This window comes from Podarcis melisellensis (assembly GCF_964234715.1).
Source record: "Podarcis melisellensis genome assembly, chromosome: 7".
Lineage (NCBI taxonomy): Eukaryota > Metazoa > Chordata > Lepidosauria > Squamata > Lacertidae > Podarcis > Podarcis melisellensis.
Window position 1 is genome coordinate 6432192 of NC_138539.1, and position 20418 is coordinate 6452609.

General features: G+C 40.4%; 1 protein-coding gene across 4 annotated transcripts in view; it reads left to right on the top strand.

Annotated features, from left to right (window-relative positions):
* Positions 1–20418, top strand: part of PTK2 (protein tyrosine kinase 2) — a 195371-nt gene that overhangs the window by 14846 nt on the left and 160107 nt on the right. The gene's annotated exons all lie outside the window — the stretch shown is intronic.

Here is a 20418-nt window from a genome sequence, read left to right on the forward strand (position 1 = left end):
AACAAGCACAGCATTGTGAATGCATTTGCTTTCTATACTTTGTGCATGGTTAATGAATGTAGTCTTTTTGTTTTGGTGTTGGTAAATGGTGTAAGGATTTTAGGCATTGCAGAGTTTTTCATGTCTATCTGAAGAGAAGTTCCTCAAAAGCTTGCCCTTGTCATGAACTGAGATTAGTGCTACCAGAATGTGTAATCTCAGCTGCCTTTTGATCAGCACCCAGGGCCCAGAAACTGTGGGAAGAGTATTCTTATACTTATCCCATGACTTTGTGATTGCAGCGGAGTTGCTTTATTGCTGTGCCAAATTTTACCTTGTGAGTTATGTGGAAATTCTTACCAGAAAAAATTACTCCATATTTAGGCTGTATATCTTGGTACTGTGTAGAGAGTAACCTCCTACTGAGGCAAGTTGAAGCTTCTCAATTTGCTTTCTTCTGAAGTGAGAAACATTTTTCACTCCTGCTTAATTCTAAGAATACACTTAAGGAGCCTACGGGACTGTATGTTTGTTGTGGTTCCATCACTGCATTGCACAAGGTCAAAACTGAGCATATAATTTTGTGTTGTGAGATTCTCAGTTTGTGGTTTTATGTAAGTAAGTTTCTAGTCCTTAGACTTCAAAGAGATGTAGTCTGTTGCCTGGTTAACATCTCAGAAGCCGGATGTTGAACTCAGTAGAATTTCTTCAAGCTGTAGGATTCACTTTTCTAGGAGCAATGAGGGAAGTTATACTCCTGATGTCCTTGTGTTTAAGGAAACAATCCCTAAACCACTTGAATTGTTTTGGATTTCTAAAACAAGATATGATGGATACATGTAGTAGTTTGTGCTTTTGTGATAGCATGGTATTGAAGAAGAGAAAATGTATAAAAGGTCACCCAGAGAATGTTTTTGTTTACTTCCTCTAGATTGCAGACCTGGAAACCTGTCCCCAGCTTTTAGCCCCTTGTTTCTATACTTGTGCCCAGCATCAATTTATGGCAGCCTGGTGACCCACCCACAAGGATTTTATGACTCACTGTTCTATCCTTTTCTCTCATTTTAGAACTGCTGAGTTATATTTTAAATTTGCAAGACACTCAGAAAATAAGCTGGGATATGACTTCCGTTGTAACATGGGTTTTGTGTTTGTATGTCTGTCTGTCTTTTGTAGCTAGCACAATGCACATACAATATATTTATGTTCTGTTTCGTTTGAGATTACTGTTGGAGAGTGCTCAAAACATATGATGTCATCTAGAAATGAGCTTTATTTGGTCTTTTCTGTGAACTGCAGCCTCCTGTTCTCTGGAATACTCCAAACGTAACAGATTAAGTGAGTCATCAGACAACTGTGTAATCATCAGTTTGTTGGGTAAATAACTTTCAGAGTGCAGTGCAGCATCTCCTTGGATAAAACTTTGTAACAGAATTCCTTTTGTGGGTTCTATTCGTGACCACACTGTTAAAATGTAGGAAAGCAAAAACATATATGGCAAAAACCCCATGCTAAATAGTTAAAAAGAAAGTGTGTCAACAGTTCTTTAACCACACAAGTACACAAACCAAATAATGTCTCAATATTATTTGGATCATTCAGTATTAAAGTGGTGACCTTTCATCGTGTACTTGCTTGCTTTGTTCTTTGGGGCTTATTCCAAAAACTGCATGAAGCCATGCATAGAATTGCAGTCTTAAGAAAAAAGGAGGTACACCAAGGCTGCCCACATATTGAACAGGACTGTATTCTTGAGAGCTTCTTGAATTAGTATGTATTGATCACTGGATGAATGGTTTCCTACTCAAACTGAGACACCTTTTTCATATTTCTGCTAAGTCATGATTGCCCAAGATGGTCTTCAACAAGTCCCAATTCCTACATTTTCCTTTTTGTCCAGTCACTTACCTTAGTAAGGTGGGAATTGTTTGGAATGAATGAGAGGAGAGTTGAAAAGCCTTTTGCACACTTACAACATATCATAAATTATTGTCCTTAAGTATCTTTCTGTGTTGTCAAACTTAAAAAGATAGTTCTGCTTCGTGCTATTTTTGCACATGTAAATCAACACTTTAAAACTATACCACCTTGCTACTTGCAAGTATTGAGGTGTAAATTGAGTGCTGAGAGGAACAGATCTTGTGGAAAGGTTGGTAGGACTGGAGAGAGAGTTGGTTTAAGACTACGCATTGGAAGTCTGGCAGACATCCACTGACACAGCTTAAATCTGTGCAGTGAAGACTGAAGCTTTGTAGAAAGTGCACAGGATTACTTCCAGCAGTAATGACTACTTAGTAATCCGAAGAACAGCAAGCTATTCTGCTCAGAGTAGTGCTACTCTGCTGCATATTACTGCATATTACACATTACTCTGCTGCATATTACTGCATATTGCTGCATATTACACATTACAACGCTGGCTGTATTTGGATGTCTATACTGGGAACTCTGTCTTAATGGTTAACAAATCAGGATAATTAGGTTGTAGGGAGAAGCAAGGGAGGAGCATGTTCCCTTGGTGCTCATCATGGCTTAATACAGGAGTGACCAACATTTTGGGACCTCCAGGCACATTAGCCCATTGAAGAAACTGTTGTAGGCACCACACATACAGCAGCTAAGCATAGATGGCAACCTGCTCTGTTGGCTGCAGTAGAATACTTCTAAGTAACCCCAATTCAGCATGGGCAGGTGTGTGGAGGGAACTCCAAAGGCACCAGGGAAGACTTCTGCAGGCACATGTGTGCAGGCACATTATGAAGCTGCAGATGAACATCTGCTCATGATCACTGTGTCTGGACTGGAGCCTGTTCCTGGGCCACTTTCCCAGATTGTACACTGCTTCCTTCAGTAAGCTAAGCTGTGTATGAAGGCTTGATATGAATTATGGAACCTTTTTATTTTTAAACTCTGAGGTTTAGATTATACTATTTGTATCATGTGGTGACATCTTGATCAGCTTTCTCATGATGATGTATGCCTGTTAGCATCCTAATAGCATTTACACATAATAGCATTAATATCCCCGTAAAAACATTACAGCATTAATTTTCCCATCCTTTGAAAATATTTTAAAATGCTTTTACACGCCACATTCAAAATTGCCCATTGCTGTTGTAGCAATCAAGTGATAAGCATCTATGTGAGTACAGAGCCAAAAAATGTGTTCCAGAGCACTGCAACTCACTTTGATACTAATCTGTGATTTGTAAGGTATACCAGGGATGGCTAATTTGTAGTCCACCAGATTTTGTTACTCCAAATTTGCAACATGTCTGTTGATTAGCCATACTGATTGGGGTTGATAGGAACTGGAGCCCATAAACTTCTCAAAGCCACAGGTTGGGCACCTGATGTATACCTACATAAAACAGACAACCTAGCATTGGTGAATCTCATTTTTAATTTGGCAGATTTAAGTTCAACAATGCATATACAACATATGGGGCATTCTAACTGTAGGAGACTGAATTTAAACCAAATAGCATTTGTTGTTGTTTAGTCGTTTAGTCGTGTCTGACTCTTCGTGACCCCATGGACCAGAGCACGCCAGGCACTCCTGTCTTCCACTGCCTCCCACAGTTTGGTCAAACTCATGTTCATAGCTTTGAGAACACTGTCCAATCATCTCGCCCTCTGTTGTTCCCTTCTCCTTGTGCCCTCCATCTTTCCCAACATCAGGGTGCTTTCCAGGGAGTCTTCTCTACTCATGAGGTGGCCAAAGTATTGGAGCCTCAACTTCAGGATCTGTCCTTCCAGTGAGCACTCAGGGCTCATTTCCTTCAGAATGGAGAGGTTTGATCTTCTTGCAGTCCATGGGACTCTCAAGAGGCTCCTCCAGCACCATAATTCAAAAGCATCCATTCTTCGGCGATCAGCCTTCTTTATGGTCCAGCTCTCACTTCCATACATCACTACTGGGAAAACCATAGCTTTAACTATACAGACCTTTGTTGGCAAGGTCTCTGCTTTTTAAGATGCTGTCTAGGTTTGTCATTGCTTTTCTCCCAAGAAGCAGGCGTCTTTTCATTTCGTGACTGCTGTCACCATCTGCATTGATCATGGAACCCAAGAAAGTAAAATCTCTCACTGCCTCCATTTCTTCCCCTTCTACAGTATTTGCCAGGAGGTGATGGGACCAGTGGCCATGATCTTAGTTTTTTTGATGTTGAGCTTCAGACCATATTTTGCGCTCTCCTCTTTCACCCTCATTAAAAGTTTCTTTAATTCCTCCTCACTTTCTGCCATCAAGGTTGTATCATCTGCATATCTGAGGTTGCTGAACAAATGCACTCAGATTTTTATTAGATTGTGTGAGTTGATTTGATCATTCCTCTGCATGCCATATAAACACATTGGGTGATTGGTCCTTATTGTATACTTCAAAGTCCTTTGTGTGTAAGCTACCCAAGAAGACAATTTGGCTTCTGCTGACTTTCTCTTGCCTGTCATGCCTCCTAAAATTAATCTTCAGCTTCTTCACATAGACCGCCTTGCTTCTTCATTACTACCAACGGACCTACATGTTTCACTTTAAAGGATGGAGATGAACCTGGATAAATAGTAGGGCTTTATGTTCTGTCCTAACAGCTCTGAGCACAACCTGAAACATGCATAGTGCTTAACAGAGCCTCATTTGAATGTCTGGCCCCCTTTCCTGGCCATATACAAACCCCATGGCTTCACTATGGGTGGGTCAACCTTTCTTTTCTCTTTCCCAATTCTCTGTTTACCATCTAGTCTAATTAGTTGTGAAGACCTCTATAGTTAGCACACTATTTTGTGATTCTTTGGTTCACCTAATGCAGGTATTGCTCTAATATGAATTTTGCAATTCTTACAGGCCTACGTGACTGAGTGTTCTGCTTATTCATAAGTAAAATACAGAAATGGTACGATGCTACCTCAGAGCTATAAAAGGGATCTTTCTTGTAAAACAAAAGAAGCATTAGGAACAGAGTGCTGTTATGTGTTCATATAACCGTGTCTAAATTTGTTGATGTCCAGATTTTCACACTAATCCAAAGTAAGTGTTACTAGTTTGAGTAGCAAACATGATTTTGAGTAACAATATTGAACTAAGATCCGCCAGTGTAGCCTAACTTGCACTACCAAGTGTCTTGCTTCTGCCTGATACAGTGTTCTCACTTAGCATGAAACCTAAGAAGGGCATGCTCAAACTTCGGAGAACAAGTGCAACTGGGCAGTTTCTGGGGAACTCTTTAATATATTGCGTTTCTATTTATCTTCCTAAGGCCTCTCTCTGCCTGTTTTTGTATAGCTTATCAAAGTATTATAGTTGGCGTTTTCAGTGCTGTTAAGGAAACTTGCCAAGAGTCTTCTAGTGAACTTCTGATGTCATATAATTATTTGAGAATGAAGAAAATTCCCCAAATGCCTTTCTTTTTGAAAGACTCAAATTGAACCAGAAGAACTCTTTCCTCTTTGAATGGGTAGCATTTTCTGAATGGGACAGATCCCCATTATGTGGGGGCATATGTGTGTTGTACATGACTATGCATGATGCACAGATGAAGCCTACTGGTAGACAAGGTCTTTATTTTATTAAAACCAGCACATTACACTGGAAACGACACTATCTATGGTAAATGCATGTGTCTGTATCCTTAGGCTTATCAGTCTGGACAGATTAGCTATTAGGTTTTACTTTTGCTCTTGAGCAGAAAATAACTCCAAAGCTTTGTTCTGTTATAGACTCTGGTGTTCTGGAATCGCCTAGATATGTCTTGTTGAAATATTCCACACAAGTGTTAAAAGCTCTGACGTGGTAGGTAATAGAGCTGTTGACAGATCTTCAAGTCTAACATTGTGAATGGGGATAACTAAACGATGATATTTTTATGAGCCTAGATTTAGCTTTGTAAGTACATTTAACGATAGCAGGATTGTGGCTACCATTACAAGTGGAGGTAATACATCCACTTACAAAGAAAATGCTCCTTTCATTTCTGCTGATTAGCCTAATCTTTAATCTTACACAAGAAAGCCATTTCCTGTCCCTGGGGAGATGACGTTGCGGGCTGGGAGCAAGCCCTTCCCACGCGCATGGGGCAGGATAGCCCTCCGCCATTGGTTGGTCCTCGGCCATGTCAACCCAAGGCTCTCAAATCCGGATGGTCCGGGGGCATGGCGCAGGCTACTTAAACTGCCCACGACTGAGGACATGTTCCTTTTCTCCCTGCTCAGTCGGTTTTCCCACCCTCCGTCCCTTAGGTTAGGTTCTTTATCTCCTGACCTTGCTATGGACTTTGGTTGGTTACCTGTTTTTAACAGGGGCCTGGTAGGAATTTTTTCCACTTGGCAAATTGGCACTGGCCATTTGGTTTTTTGCCTACCTCGTAGCAAATCGTCCCAATTTTGTAAGGTTTGGCAGTTAGGCATTGGAGTATTAGGTTAAAGGTGAGGGGAGGTAGTGGCCATCACCTACCCCTCCTATTTCAAGGGAATTACATTAAAGGAATCTGAGGGGCGTGGTCTCTGTCCGAAGCCCCAGACGGGGGGGGGGCGCTAGGGCCATGACACAACCCCTAGCGGTGACCCTGGGGGAGTTCCTAGTTGATGTGCATCAGCAGGGCTCCCCCTTCTGGTGGTTAACCCTTCCAAGACTCTTGCAGATGGGCAGGAGTCAGATATAGTCTTGTGGTTTCCAATGCCTAAGTCAATACCACTCACATTCTGTAACCATCATCATCATAATCAAACCTTTTATTGGCATCACATACAAATATCCAAAACAAATCAATACAGAATTACCACTTCCCCAGTGGCACAAAACATTTGCTAAAAGAAAGGAGGCAGAGCAGTCTGTTGTCACATCTCTAGGTCTCCAGGGAGATCAGGCGTCTGCAGTGTATTTCTACAACAAAAAACCAAATAGAGATATTTAGCCACTAACTTGGTGAGCTCCTGATCATTCCCCAGTAATAGAAAATGTATGACCTCCAACTCTGGTTTCCATTTGGGGATGCAGAGTTGATCTAGAAATTGCTGATGGAGATCAGCATATAGTTTACAGTTAAGAACCATATGTGTGAGGGTTTCCACCAGGTGGTCTTCACATGGGCAAGTTCTTTCTCCTTCCACCCCGGCTGAGAATCTTCCCCAAAGGAGGTTTGATGGATTTGAATTAAACCTGGCCAGCGAAAATGCCCTTCTTTCTTGAGGGTTAAGCAGAAATTCACGTTTCATGAAATTAGTTTCATGTGCCCAAGAAAGTTGAAAATAAAGAGGGGAACATGTTTTCTATGCTGCTACTGTTAGTTCCTGGTGCTCAATATCCTATAACCAATAAAGTTGTGGCCTTTTTCACCCATTAACCTAAAATACTATTTCATGTGTCTTTATTGCACTTCCTGGGAGGGTTTGGGCCCTTGCCACGCAAAGTCAGACCTTATGGCTAATGTACAGGGAAAAATTGGCTATCGCTTCAGAATGTAGGTGAGGAAACATTACCTGCAAATGCTTCTCAACACTACCTATGGAAGGCTAATGTGTCCAGAAGAATGGCACTAATCCAACAGCCCCCCCCATGGCATTGTGTTTCTTTGTGCAGAAGATCATGTGTTGATGAGCATTCAGATATGATTCACCATCTGCATTCTGAAGTGGTATAGTACCAGAGAACTGCACCATGGGATTTTTTGCCCCTCCTGAAGGTGATCAGTAGAGCTAAGAGCTAAATATGTTATTCAGTGATTATGAGAGAACCATGTATTTGTTCCAGGACAGATTTTGGAAGATATTCCTGGTGATGGAAATAAGCTTGAAAGATGGCTTACAGTGCATGGGGAACTTGTTGCAGGTGAAATATACACACTGTACAAATCATATTTATTGTTTTTTGAAAAGCTACTTCCTCAAATTTAGGTGACAAGCTTCTTGTAACGTTCTTGATTCACAAAGCCACATACTGTAGTAGTGGGAAGAAGATGCTAACCACTCAAGTGTAACTCCGATTCTGAAATCCTTAACTAGAGCATTGGACATGTTATAATTTGGTTTGGGGTGCAGTATTCAGGACCCTGTAATTCTCAGCTTTATTTTTTTTTTACATTCAGTTCTGTCCCTTATGGTTGCTAACTTAAACCATAAAGATTGCAGACATGCCTAGTGAACTCTCAGAAAAAGAGTGAGTAGGATTTCTAGTGGTCAGGCATGGAACTTCAGTGTTTCAGTGTAGCTATTTGTGTTTCCCATGAATAAATTATGGTAATACATTGATTTTGTTTTATTTGCACAATTAATAAAGAGAGGGGAATTTAATTTTTCTTGCTGTGGATTTTTTGTTACTTTTGAGTAACAAATTTACTCAGCCTTCTCCTTAACTGTATATTTCCTTTTAAACAAAGCTATTGCTTAAACAAGAGAAAACTGATCTCTCATCTACCCATTTGAACCAGATGAATCTTGGTGATTTCAGGGTGAGGTCTTGTTTACATAATAAACAACAGTTAAATGAAGTCTGAGACACAAAGTATGCCTTTTTGGTTGTTGCATCTCTCTGTTGTTGAGGTCTGTACTCCTGACCTTGCAGGAGTTCTGAAAACATTACAAAAATCCTTTATTTTTTTAAAAGGCTAGATTTTAATTGACATAAAAAAACAAGAATGCGCATTGTTGAATATATTTGTGGATGTGGTAAATTTTAATGGAAATCTGTGTAACTATTGGTTAGTTGCTATGCTGATGTTTCTGTAAGCGTGTCTTCTGTAAGCCACTCAGAATTTACTAACTATTGGAGTGGATTGAAATTGTAAAATGAACACAGTCGTAGAACCATACAGTCCCAGTTCAGGTTTTGCCAAACTTATATTTTACTGCATAAGTTATGTAACTTAAAATTTTTGGTGTTGGGGGTGGAGGGAAAAGGGGAACATGTCTCTTATGCTCAAGGCCATGGGTTGGCAGTCTAAGGCCTGCAGGCCGGATCAGGCCCACCAGGCTTGTAAATCTGGCCGGTGGACCCTGCCACTCGCTCGGTCAGTCCCCCCATGCTGAGCTAAACCAGCATGGTGTTTCCTTGAAAAGGAACCGTGGACGCCTCGCTGTGCGGGGACTGACTTCTGCGATGCTGACACAGCTTCAGATTGGCTGCAGGAAGCTCCTGCAGCCAATCCGAAGCTGCAGACGCCTTTGGGCAGGCAGCAACGCTGGCGCAGCTTTGGATAGGCTGCAGGAAGTTCCTGCAGCCAATCTGAAGCCTCGCTGCCCGTGCGCTGAGGCGTCTGCTGGTGGGCGGGTGGTGGGTCTGGGCCGTGCTGTGGGCATTGTGACGGGCGCGTCACAGGGCTTCAGCCGGAGCTTGGTGCACCTGCTGGCCCTTGGTGCACCTGCTGGCCCTGCGGGTGCCACGCTGAAGCAGCTGGATGGCGAGCTGCGCGCCCCTCCTGCCCGCTGACCTGGCCTTGAACGACGGGCCACAGCACGTGATGCATGCCGCCTGGGAGCTCCGCCGGGACAGGCCGAAGGAGTGGCTGCTGCTTGTCAACAATGCCGGTGAGTGGGCGGAGCTGAGACACGCTCCTGAGTGCGTGCAGAGTGTGTTCCTCCTCCAGGTCCGGAAGCAGGTGCAGGACCGACTTGCAGGGCAGCTTCCTGCAGGGGCCGCTCTGCTTCCTTAGAAAGGCCAGATCCCCCGGGAAAGGGCTAAGGCAGGGCTTTAGGAGGAAATAACACTAGGGACATAAGCCACACATTAATAAATCTTTCTCCCAAGATCTGACAAAAGCTGCATCCTACAGATCTCTCTCCCTCCCCCCCACTTTCCTACCCATTTCTCCCTTTAATAGCTAAAACTTTGCAACTGATATTTATAGTTATTTTTGCCCCAGTGCATCAGTTTGAAGCTGCCAGGTACTTGGAGGTTAATTTCACTGTGTGCTTTTGTAAATTTATTTGGAAAGATAAAGTGTAATCAGTGGATGGTGGGATTTTTTGGGGTGATGGTGTTGGGATTTCTTTTCTTTCTTTTGGGAAAGAGATTTCTTTAAACCAGGAGAAAGCTAGGCGTCAGATCTCCTCCCCTTCCCACACTTCCAAAATTTTAATTTTGATGGGTTCATTCTATCCCCCCCCCTACTTTGCCTGAGACCATGCAGAGCCCCAATCAGTCGGCAGGCATTAGTGGTTTGGAAGGGTCCTTAGACTGACTTGATTATACAGCAGGTTTGTAAGGAAAGATGGAGAACAAGAAGTGGGCAGGAGTTGCAGTAGAAAACCAAACTGAACAAATTATGCTGTTGGGTCTGGTTCAGATTTAACCTTGAAACAAGGTATGATTTTTTTGGGAGTAGACTTCTGGATTAGGTGGTGCTCTCTCTGCTCTTCCCTGTTTATGCTGTATTCCTCCATTTAGCACTGTATGTGACCACCTCTAACCTGGATTATAAAGAGGTTTGGTACATGCCTAAATTTCAGGTTGGATTTGAAATCAGGTTGTCAAAGAGTGCTAACAGACTTCATCATGGTTTGAATTTGTGGAAGGGATGGCTGTGTTTGCACATTACTATAAGCCACAGTTTTCTGGCTTGTCATCATTTCTGCCCAATCATTGCTTCTTTGCTACTGCTCTGGTGCAAGCAGGACAAACAATCCAAGAAGCCTGAGCTGGTAATTGTGGTATCTTTGTCCCTAGCAGCTTTAGGCTGGTTTTCAAGTTCTGGTTTGTTATGGAAGCCTTGATCCCTAGCGGATGTAACAGAAAACCAAGGATTCATTTGCTCTGATTGTATGATTTTTGGAAAATGAGAAACATGGAAGACTTCAGTCAACAACAAAAAAGATTCATGGAATGGATGGGTTTTTGTTAGCAGCCCAGAATTTAGGCAAATGTAGGAAGGTGTATGAACTTTATACTGTTTCCATTTGATGTTTTTTCCAGCAGATTTTTGACTGTTTTGATTAAGGTTGAAGGTATACACTGAACTGAGTTTACAAGAATATAAGGCATATGCTCTTATAACCATGTACCCTTGGTATTGGAGACAGAAGAAGGGATGGAGCTCTAAACTTCTCGGATTCAGCTTTATGTTTCCCCCCATTGTGTCAACAAATAAATCCTCTCTGGTATGGGCAATACTGGATTTCCTAAGAATAAGCAGTTTTATAATGAAAGGCTAAAATGTTTCTCAAGTAATTGTTCAGACTTTTTCTGGTTTCCCTCTTTCCCCTCTTATCATTAAAGGTGCGTAGTTGTTTTTCAAGGAAGGGTGTGTTTTGGTTTTTGCCTACTGTGAAATTTGAGAGCTCTTGAGTGTTTAGAGATTTGACAGTAGAGGCACAGAGCGGTAGACATAGCTGCAAGCAACCTTGCAGCAAGGGAATCAGACATAACTTTCCACTGGAGAATTTCAAACACCACAAGAGCAAATGCAGGTTCTTGGATTTTTAAATTGTGCAAGTAATGGTATGTACTTCATGTATTGTTTGGATGAATTTGGTGGTTGGTTGGTTAATGGGTAATCAGAGAATTCTGGTAACTGCAGAAGGTAGAGAACTTTCGGCTGTGTACTGATAATACAGTAGCATGTTTTGCTTGCTTCTCAAATATGCAATAACTTTGTCTCAACATTCCCCTATGGTAACAAATGTTCTCTAGAGACTTGGTGCTGGCAGTATAAAGAGTATCCATATTATTTTCTCTTTTTCTTTGTCCATAATGGTGACTCAGGTTTGGATTTTGTAGCAATTCAGGTTGAAATTCTCCAAAAGCTGAAACCGCCTTTGAAAGCACAACCAAATCTGCTGAGGGGTTTGTGTGTGTGTGTTCCTCTGGTATGATTCTTGCCTGTTTCAGTGTTTAAAGTTCCTTTTTTTCTGAGATGCGATGAACTCTGGTATTTACTGTATTTTTCCGTGTATAACCCGCCCCTGTGTATAAGACGACCCCTATTTTGGGGGGACTCAAAATTAAGGAAATGGGGGGAGATTGCTCACAGTTCTTAAGCTTCTTTTGGGGTGGATTGCCCAATTGTTGAGCTTTTTTGGTGGTGGTGGGGATTACCCAGAGTTGTTCAGATTGCCGACAATCGCTCATCCGCTAGCGGCTTATAGATAACAAAAATTAGTTACCGTACATTATAAAGAAAAACATCAGCCTAGTTTCAGGGGCAATGGAATTATTAAATTGGAATTAAATTATTAGTATTCATTTATTTAGAATACTCATTCCACTTTTCAGCAGGGGTGGGCTTTCACATAGGCATCTTCCATCCTTGAAAAAATGAACACACTCACTCAGTACTCTCACCAATATATATGTAGGTTCTGGTTGTTTTAGAGGCAACCCCTCCCTTGAAGCTCCTCTTCTTCCTTCCTCCCATATCAGAAATATATAAGATGTCAAGGCCGGAAGAACAGGGCTGCTCCTGCCACAACAGTTCTTTCCTCAGACAGCTAACTTGATGACATTTGATGGAATTGTCTTTCTTTTTCCCCAGTCTCAGTTTTTAGTTCGACTCTCTTGTTTTTGGCAAAGAACAGCCCCTCCTTAACACACCCCCTTCCACATTTCTGGAGCAGAACTGAGAATATCTAGGCCAGGAGGACAGGGCTGTTATCACACAGTTATTTCTGCAGACACATCTAATGTACCCTTCCAGACAACACAAGAAACTGTTATGATCATAGTGTATTTGTTGGATGTGCTGTAAAGTGGTAAATCTGGTTTTGGAGTGCTTAGACATACGGATTGTGTTCTGAATGCTGTAATCAGAATTGGGGAATGGTAAGATAGGAGTAAGGGGGATCTATTTTGAACTCTTAACACAAAAATGTTTTCCTTCCCATTTTTAAGACTTGATTGCCTTATTCTGTCCTCTTGCTCTCTGTACATGTTCTGAAAAATGTAAGTTTTGTTTTTTCTTAACTGCTCAAGCAACTTATTGGGCTAGGCTTGCAGAAGACTGGCATTTGGAGTAGCCGGTTAGCAGATGGTTGGAATGTGTGCAAGGACATCCAGTGGTATACAAGCATGCATGGTAGTCTAATTGCCGTGCATTTTTCTGTTAACTTTTTTTGGCAACAGAAAAAAACTTTTATCAGAAGCAATGTGAAGTGATAATTATTCCTTTCTTAATTGTATGCTTTTTGTAGTTTTATCTAAACACAATGGAATTACTGAGAGGTTATAAGCATTTTACCTTCAAGTCAGCAATTCCTTCTGGTGAGGGGGATATTTAGGTCAAGGTTACTGAAAAAATCGGAGTTTATATTGGTTTAATTACATTTTAATCTATGGGGAAATTGCTACCTGTGTATTCTGATAATACTACTATAGAGACTAAAAAATTATATATCTGTATGTGACAGTTGATGCATTTTGGCCAGCTGCCTTCAACTAAATAAAAAGAAATTAGATAGCAGAGGTTGCCCATGAAGCTTGTTCTGCCATCTGTATAGTACTTGGATTTCAATCTGGAGAATATCTGTATCCAATCTCCCCAGAACCCAATTGATGTATAAATATCCCCAGTAGCACAGTGAAAGAGGCAGGAGGAAGGTAGATATCCCCCAGTCCTCCTAAAACTGGTTGTACAACTGTACCATTATCTAGCAAGTTCAAGAAGCATGCAAAGAAATGTTTAAAACTTGGCATGCATCTGCTTGTACTTGGCATACATCTTTTTAAAATTGGATGCAAGTGCTTAATTTGTTTGTTACATTTGAAGAAATTGTTTGCTAGTATGACATATTACATTACCAAACAGAGCTGGTTAAACTTGGGTCAAGTGCTCTTCATTGCTCAATTTTTAAAAAATCCAGCTTATGTATTTTTATTTGATTGCATCATTTTTTTGCTTTCAGCACAGCTTAGTTTTAAGGAAAAACCTTATTAACTTGTGAATACAATTTAAAACTTGCATCTGAAATGGGAGTGTTCATGTGCTTTGTCATTATGAAGTGTTTTGCAGTTCTAAGTATTCAATTGGAAGTTAATCCATTGAACTAAGAGTGACTTTCTTCTGAATAAACATAGACAGGATTGGAGTGCATGTGATCTAGTGTAAAGCCATTTCTATGTTAAGGCAAGGCTAGCTAATGTGATGGCCTTCTGATGTTGTGGGCTATAATTGGCATCTTCCCCAGTCCAAAATCTCTGGAGAGTGCCATGTTGGCTATCCCTGTGTTAAGGAGAACTGCTTGGCATTGGACCAGCCATCTTCTCTAATTTGTGGTCATTGTGGACTGCATATGGCAAAGTGGGTTCAAGCTATGCTTTAAGGTAAGGTTACCAGATTATTTTCAATGAATCCAGGGACACTTTTCAATTTCGATGGATTTGGTATGGGGACTGATTTTGTATGGGAAACGGAGACAACTGGTAACCTTACTTTAAGGGCTTCTTCCCAAAGGCAAAAAACCCCTACTATTGTAGGGTGGTAGGTACTAGTGTAATTTTTGATCCTGTGCCAGAAACACAACACTGGCATATACCAGGTAATCATAACTTACACCAGTCACATCAAAGTATGCATTTGGACACCGTGCTTCAGCCTTTTGGCATAAATCCAAATACATAAATGGGTGCACACAGTCTATATGGTCAGAAATTTACTACAATCTCCCCATGTGGCTAGGTGATGTGGAGATAATTTAAATTTAGCAAAAGCTACACCTGAGTCTTACACCTAATTGAGAAAATGGGCTACAAAACTTATTAAAGGCAGATAAATGTTTGTAACAATTACCATTTCTACCTGCTAGTCAAAATAATATCCATTATTATTTATTTGGAAATACTGAATCTTGCTTCATTCTGTATCTCATTCAGTCAGCTTGGGCTTTAGGCAACCTAAATAATCTGTTGTCACCTGCAAATATGACTACCCCACTGCTCACTCGTGATACCACATCATTTTGATTACTGTTTGCTTCCCTCCTTTGTATTAAATATTTGGGACCTAGTGATTGGGGATCATCCCTGTTCTGAGCACCAAGTTCTCATACATCACAGTTGTATTCCTCACCTTCTTGAGTTCTGAAACTGTTTTGAGACTTGACTTTGCATTCTGTTTACTTACTTGCATTCACCTTACTTGCATCCAATAAAAAAACACTTGTACATGGACATTCGTTTACTCTTTTTGTGCTTGCCCCTCCTTTACTGTCCCCTGCTTGGTCTGATGATTAGTTCAAATTCAATGTGGGAAAGGTATGTTTCCCTTCTGGTGGAAAGTGTGGGGTGCTACTTAGCAAGATGGGGTAGAGTTGCTTCTTTTTAGATAAATCCATTGGTGGATTGTCTGTTGCATTCTTGCCCCACTATGTTGGCTTATTTGAGGCAAAAAGCAAAATCTTCAGTGCCAAATATTCTTTGCTCATATCTGGAGATTGACCTTGTTGCAAATGGCTTGTTTTGCTTGACATTGTGTGTATATCAGATATTGGTGCCTTTAAAAACATTTCTGAGCACCGTCATTGTGAGTGATTTATAACTCTACTATAAACTTGCTTAGGTGGACTCTTACGGACAGATATGCAAAGAACTGTATCTGTTTCTTAGTGGGGGAATTTTGCTTTTGATTTGTATCAGCTGATGAAACTCTCTGATCACAGTATGTTAACGTCAAGTTCTCTGCAGGGTACAACAGCAATTGCTTATCAGGTTTTCTTTTATCAGGAGCCTTCTTCTAAGATGTTTGAAAAAGTCGACCCTTCAGGAGTTTTTCTAGTCTTCTTCTGGCTTCACCACCAGGTGCATGAGTAAAAACCCACTCTAAAGGTCTGCCTTGGAACAACATTTGTCACAAAAACTGCTTGCTGTTTTGTTTATAACAGCTGCAATTTTCAAAGTCATAAAGACAAATCTGGAAAATCATTGTAACACTAAAATAGTTAAGCTTAGCATTCCCTTTGCATTAGCAAACTATAAATCAACTGCATTTTTTTTTTGCCTTGCTCATTAGGCAGAATTACACCCCATATGTATGTGAGTGAGTGAGAAAGAGAGAGAGAGAGAGTATTTTGAACAGAAGCTGTGAGGTCTATTGAAATAAAATGTTTGGGCATCAAACATGCACTTATAAATTTATGCCAGACTGCATACAATATATATGTGAAATACTTACTGATTGATGGACATCTCAAGCTGTGGAAGTTTACAGTGCTTACTCATAAGTAGAGCAGACTGTATCAGCATGAATAAAAGGCATAGTTTATTTTTCTCTCTCAACAGTTTTTCCAGTTGAATGGGTCAGAGATGTGGTGGCCATAGCTTTGCCTACATTTCTTATCGAAACCTACTCACTCCCATGTTGAAGCATCATTGTATAGTTTAGGCAGAATTAACAATTTTTGCTTTACATTCACATGTTGGTAGCAAGCCACTTCGTTATGTTGTGCAACGTGATCGTATCACAGCATAGGATGCATTTAGCTTTATCTCTCTAGAAAAATAGCAGGAAGTTGCTGGGCAGTTTATGTGCACAAGCAAGAACATGCCTTCTAGAGTTTCATCATGGATTTTGTTTTCTAAATACCTGTTAAGACTCTGTGGGGGAGAATAGTTATAGTTTTACATTCAAGTGATTTAATTCCAGAAAATTCAGTTGCATCTATTTTCTGTTAAATATTTTTATATGATAGCTCTCGTTTCCCCCCCCTCTCAGCTTCCTTTCAATATTCTCAGCTGAGACATGAATATTAAGGATGAAAGGCACTGAACTCAGATTTTCTTATGTGATGATTTTGGAGGATGTGGACACCTTAGAACTCAATCTTGTTTCACTGCTTGAAAACTCTGTCTTCCTGTCAGGCTATCTAGTCAACTGGGATAATATGACATTTAAAATTGCATCACAACAGTTGTTTAAAACCTGGACATTTTAAGTGGTGGCCCACTGAGATCATCTTTCTAGGAATGAAAATCCCCAAAGCTGGTTAAAGTGAATTTAGCTTTCATACTTGATCAAATAAAAGCCGATTTAGACTGCTGGGAGACATTAGTGGTCAATCTTTGTAGGAAGTTCCGTATCATTAGCATGAAAATTCTTCCTCATCTCATTTATATTTTAAGGGGCCTTCCTGTCTCAATTTCACAGCATTATTTTACAGAAACCTGTTGACCTTAAAGAAATCCCTTTGTGGAACTGCCTCTCCCATTTCACTCTCCAGTAGCTCTGACTCCTTGCTTGATTGGGAGTTTAACAATCTCAGTCCCCACATCGTATCATAGAACCTTTTCTTCTAGCATTTCTTTGACAATGAGTTCCTCAAACTGCAATGGTTCATACATACAGTTCTGACCCATTATAAAGGTCAATGCCCTTGTATAGTTGGCTCTAGGGCAGGGATGAAGAACATGTGGTCCCCTGCCCCAAAATTGTCCTATGACTTTGTTTTTGTTCTCTGAATCTAATGTCAACCATGCCGGCACGGCATACTCAGAAATGTTGTTATACATGGTACGTTACCTGATTCCCATTTTCCAGCAGAGAGAATTCTCGTTGCAGGTGGTAAGTCAGAAGCCATTCCACATGGTCATGTCTAGTAGAACCTTTGTTTAGAAGGTTAGACGTGACCATGTGGAATGGCTTCTGACTTCTGATTTAGCAAAAAGACCATTGGGTGCAATGGAACTCCATGTCCCAAAATTTTGTTGACTCCTGTGGGAAAGGTGAGCACAAGAGCAGTTTCCTCTCCTGTAGTTTCCAGCAGCTCATATTCAGTAGCATACTGCCCTCAACCTTGGTGGCAGAGCATAGCTATCATGGTAAGTACCCACTAATAGCCTTTATCTCCATGAATTAATCTCTTTTTACCCCTTATTCTTTTTCTGCACTTCTGAACATACAGTATATCTGCAAGTTCTTCAATATTTTGATTGCCAAACATCTTTATCCAGCTTGTTGGTTTTTTGGGGGTTTTTTTTTTGCATGTATTGAGTTTATCCTGAAGGCCCATAAAATGCTGGTTTCATAATCTTCATCTAGTTTTAAGAAATCTTTGATACTAGGGACACTAATCACTTGTTTTATAACTGTCTCGTACCTGTCATTGCCTGCTCAAGAAGTAATTTATTTTATTTCTAATTAAGAAGAAATATGACTAGCATCTTCCTTTGTTATTAATGCTAAAAATTGCATCTCTGCAGAAATGTAAAAGACATCTGCTGGGAATTAAAAATAACTTTTTAAGTTCTATACATTAATACACATCCAGAGATTAAGAAGCTACTCTGATATTCCAATATGGTGAGAGATCTTTGTATAAAGAGGATCAATAGTTTTTCATTTTAGCCAAGGGTTGACACCTTATTAAGTATTTAACAGTTACGTCACAAACAACAAAGACTACAGATCGTTGTATGGAAGACAAAAGTTTACAAAATTATTGTTTGCTATTAGAAGTTATGAAGTTCCAGTTTACATTTTGAGTCATTGCAACATTAGGTGTTTTCTTACTTATTTTCATTTCCAGATTTAGGGCACTGGTTTGTTTTGTATTTGCATGAATTAGCATTTCTGGTTTTCAGTGACCTTTGAGAGGAATAAGTTCTAAATATACTAAGGTACTTCACTGAGAAAGATGTTGTCCTGCTTTTGTAAAGAAAAATTACAGCTGCATCTCCTTCAGCTTGCTTCTGGAGAATAATATATAGTGAAAGCTCCTACTAGCTTCCAGGAGGGACTTGCTTCTGTTCTTTATTGTCACTCTTTAAAAAGTAATTGATTGAAAATGCATGTTAGGGTGTGAGGCTATCAAGTGAACAGAATGGGCTTACTGGTACAGGCACAAAATATTGGAGTAGAAGAGATTCGAAAGGCTGATTGCTATGGCTGTTCTTCTTTTAGGATTTATTGCGGCCGCAGCCAGATTTAGCAAAATACGTTTACCCATCTGGCAGCCTAGAATTGTCTCGTCAGCTGAAGCTAATGGACTTAGTGATGGATGCCTTTTGTTTGCGCTGCCTGACTTTTGAGTGAAAGGAGACAAAAGAAGCTCCACTGGCTTCACTGTACTGTGTGATAAGCTCGTGACCAAAGGCTGCTGCACTATGTTCTCTGTGAAACGGGATGGGGGGAGAGCAAATATTAATTGACAACTTAAGTGTTTTGGATCTAAGAATGCTGAAGCTGTACTGAATATACCGAATTCTAGCAGGCTTTGTAAGCAAGAACCTACATGGAAAGACTGTACTGTGGTAAGTATTATGTAAGACGATTCTGTTTCGCCAGTTTAATGTGTGCATTGGATGCAGTTGCTGCTATGCCCTGATTCTTAATATTTTTAGTCTTTTGTTGTATGTTACCTGAAAACCCATTTGTATCAATTAGGTTAATAGCTAGGACCTTTGTGATTATTCTGTATTTTGTCTCCCAAGATGGGTGTTCATGTAGCTAAATTACATGCACTGAAAATCCATCTAGTCCATTTTCAATGAGCAAACATGTCCCCTCCCCCATTTTTCATTACAGAATAAAAATATATCTGGAACAAAATTAAACTTTGTTAGTTTGATTGGGATGCTGCAAGATCCTTTCTTGGTATGCGGGATGGTTAAACATGGGTGTGTTGACATGGTAACTGACAGCTCTGTGTATGTATCTGTGCATTATAGTATACCTGATCAAGAGCACGTTGACAAAGTATGATCATAAGAAATAACAAGTAGCCGATTGATTTTCCTAATACATAAAGCTGTGTGGTACTGAAACATTTTGTTTCCTCAGTCAGCTCAGTTTTATCAAAGAATGTCAAAAGAGCTAGTTTAAATTTGTTCACATTCTTATTTTGTATTGTAAACCAATTATCTTCACTGATTTAAAGATATTGAGCATATAGCAATTTCTAAGTGGCATTGAGTTTTCGTAAAAGTAGTGAGACAATTGTGACTATAAATCAATTGTGGAGCAGCTTTTTTTCCCATTACTCAAAACATTTGGTTGTCACACTAAAACAGGAGTAGCTAACTTGTGGCCCTCTCATATGTTTGGCTGCCATCTTCTCTCACCAGCCCCAGCAGGAATAGCTAATGGTTAGGGATTGTGGAATTTGTAGTCTGGAAAAAGGTGGCTAGGCTAGGACTTAATCCTTGAGTTTAAAGTCCCACTTCCCTGGTAACTGGAAGAACATGCTCTACGTTGCTTAGATATAGATGTGTCTTTGTATTAAAAGTTTAAGTGTTCATAATTTCCCATCTACCAGCATTTGCTGCATTAATCAAATGTGTTTATTGCCTTTGGATTAAAAATGCCCCAGAGGTGTATTTGATGAAGGCCTGCATAATTGGTGGCTCACCAGTCAGAATACAACACACCAGCCGTGTCTGGTGGTTGCTGTGTGCTTGAGAAGCCCTCAGCTCTTGCTGACCTAGGCAAGGGGTGGTGTGTGTGTGGCCACGTGTTTTAGGTAAGGAAAATGTCATTGGTTCCTCCATTTCCCACAACATATATTTATTAGCTACCTTTCTTTGACCTC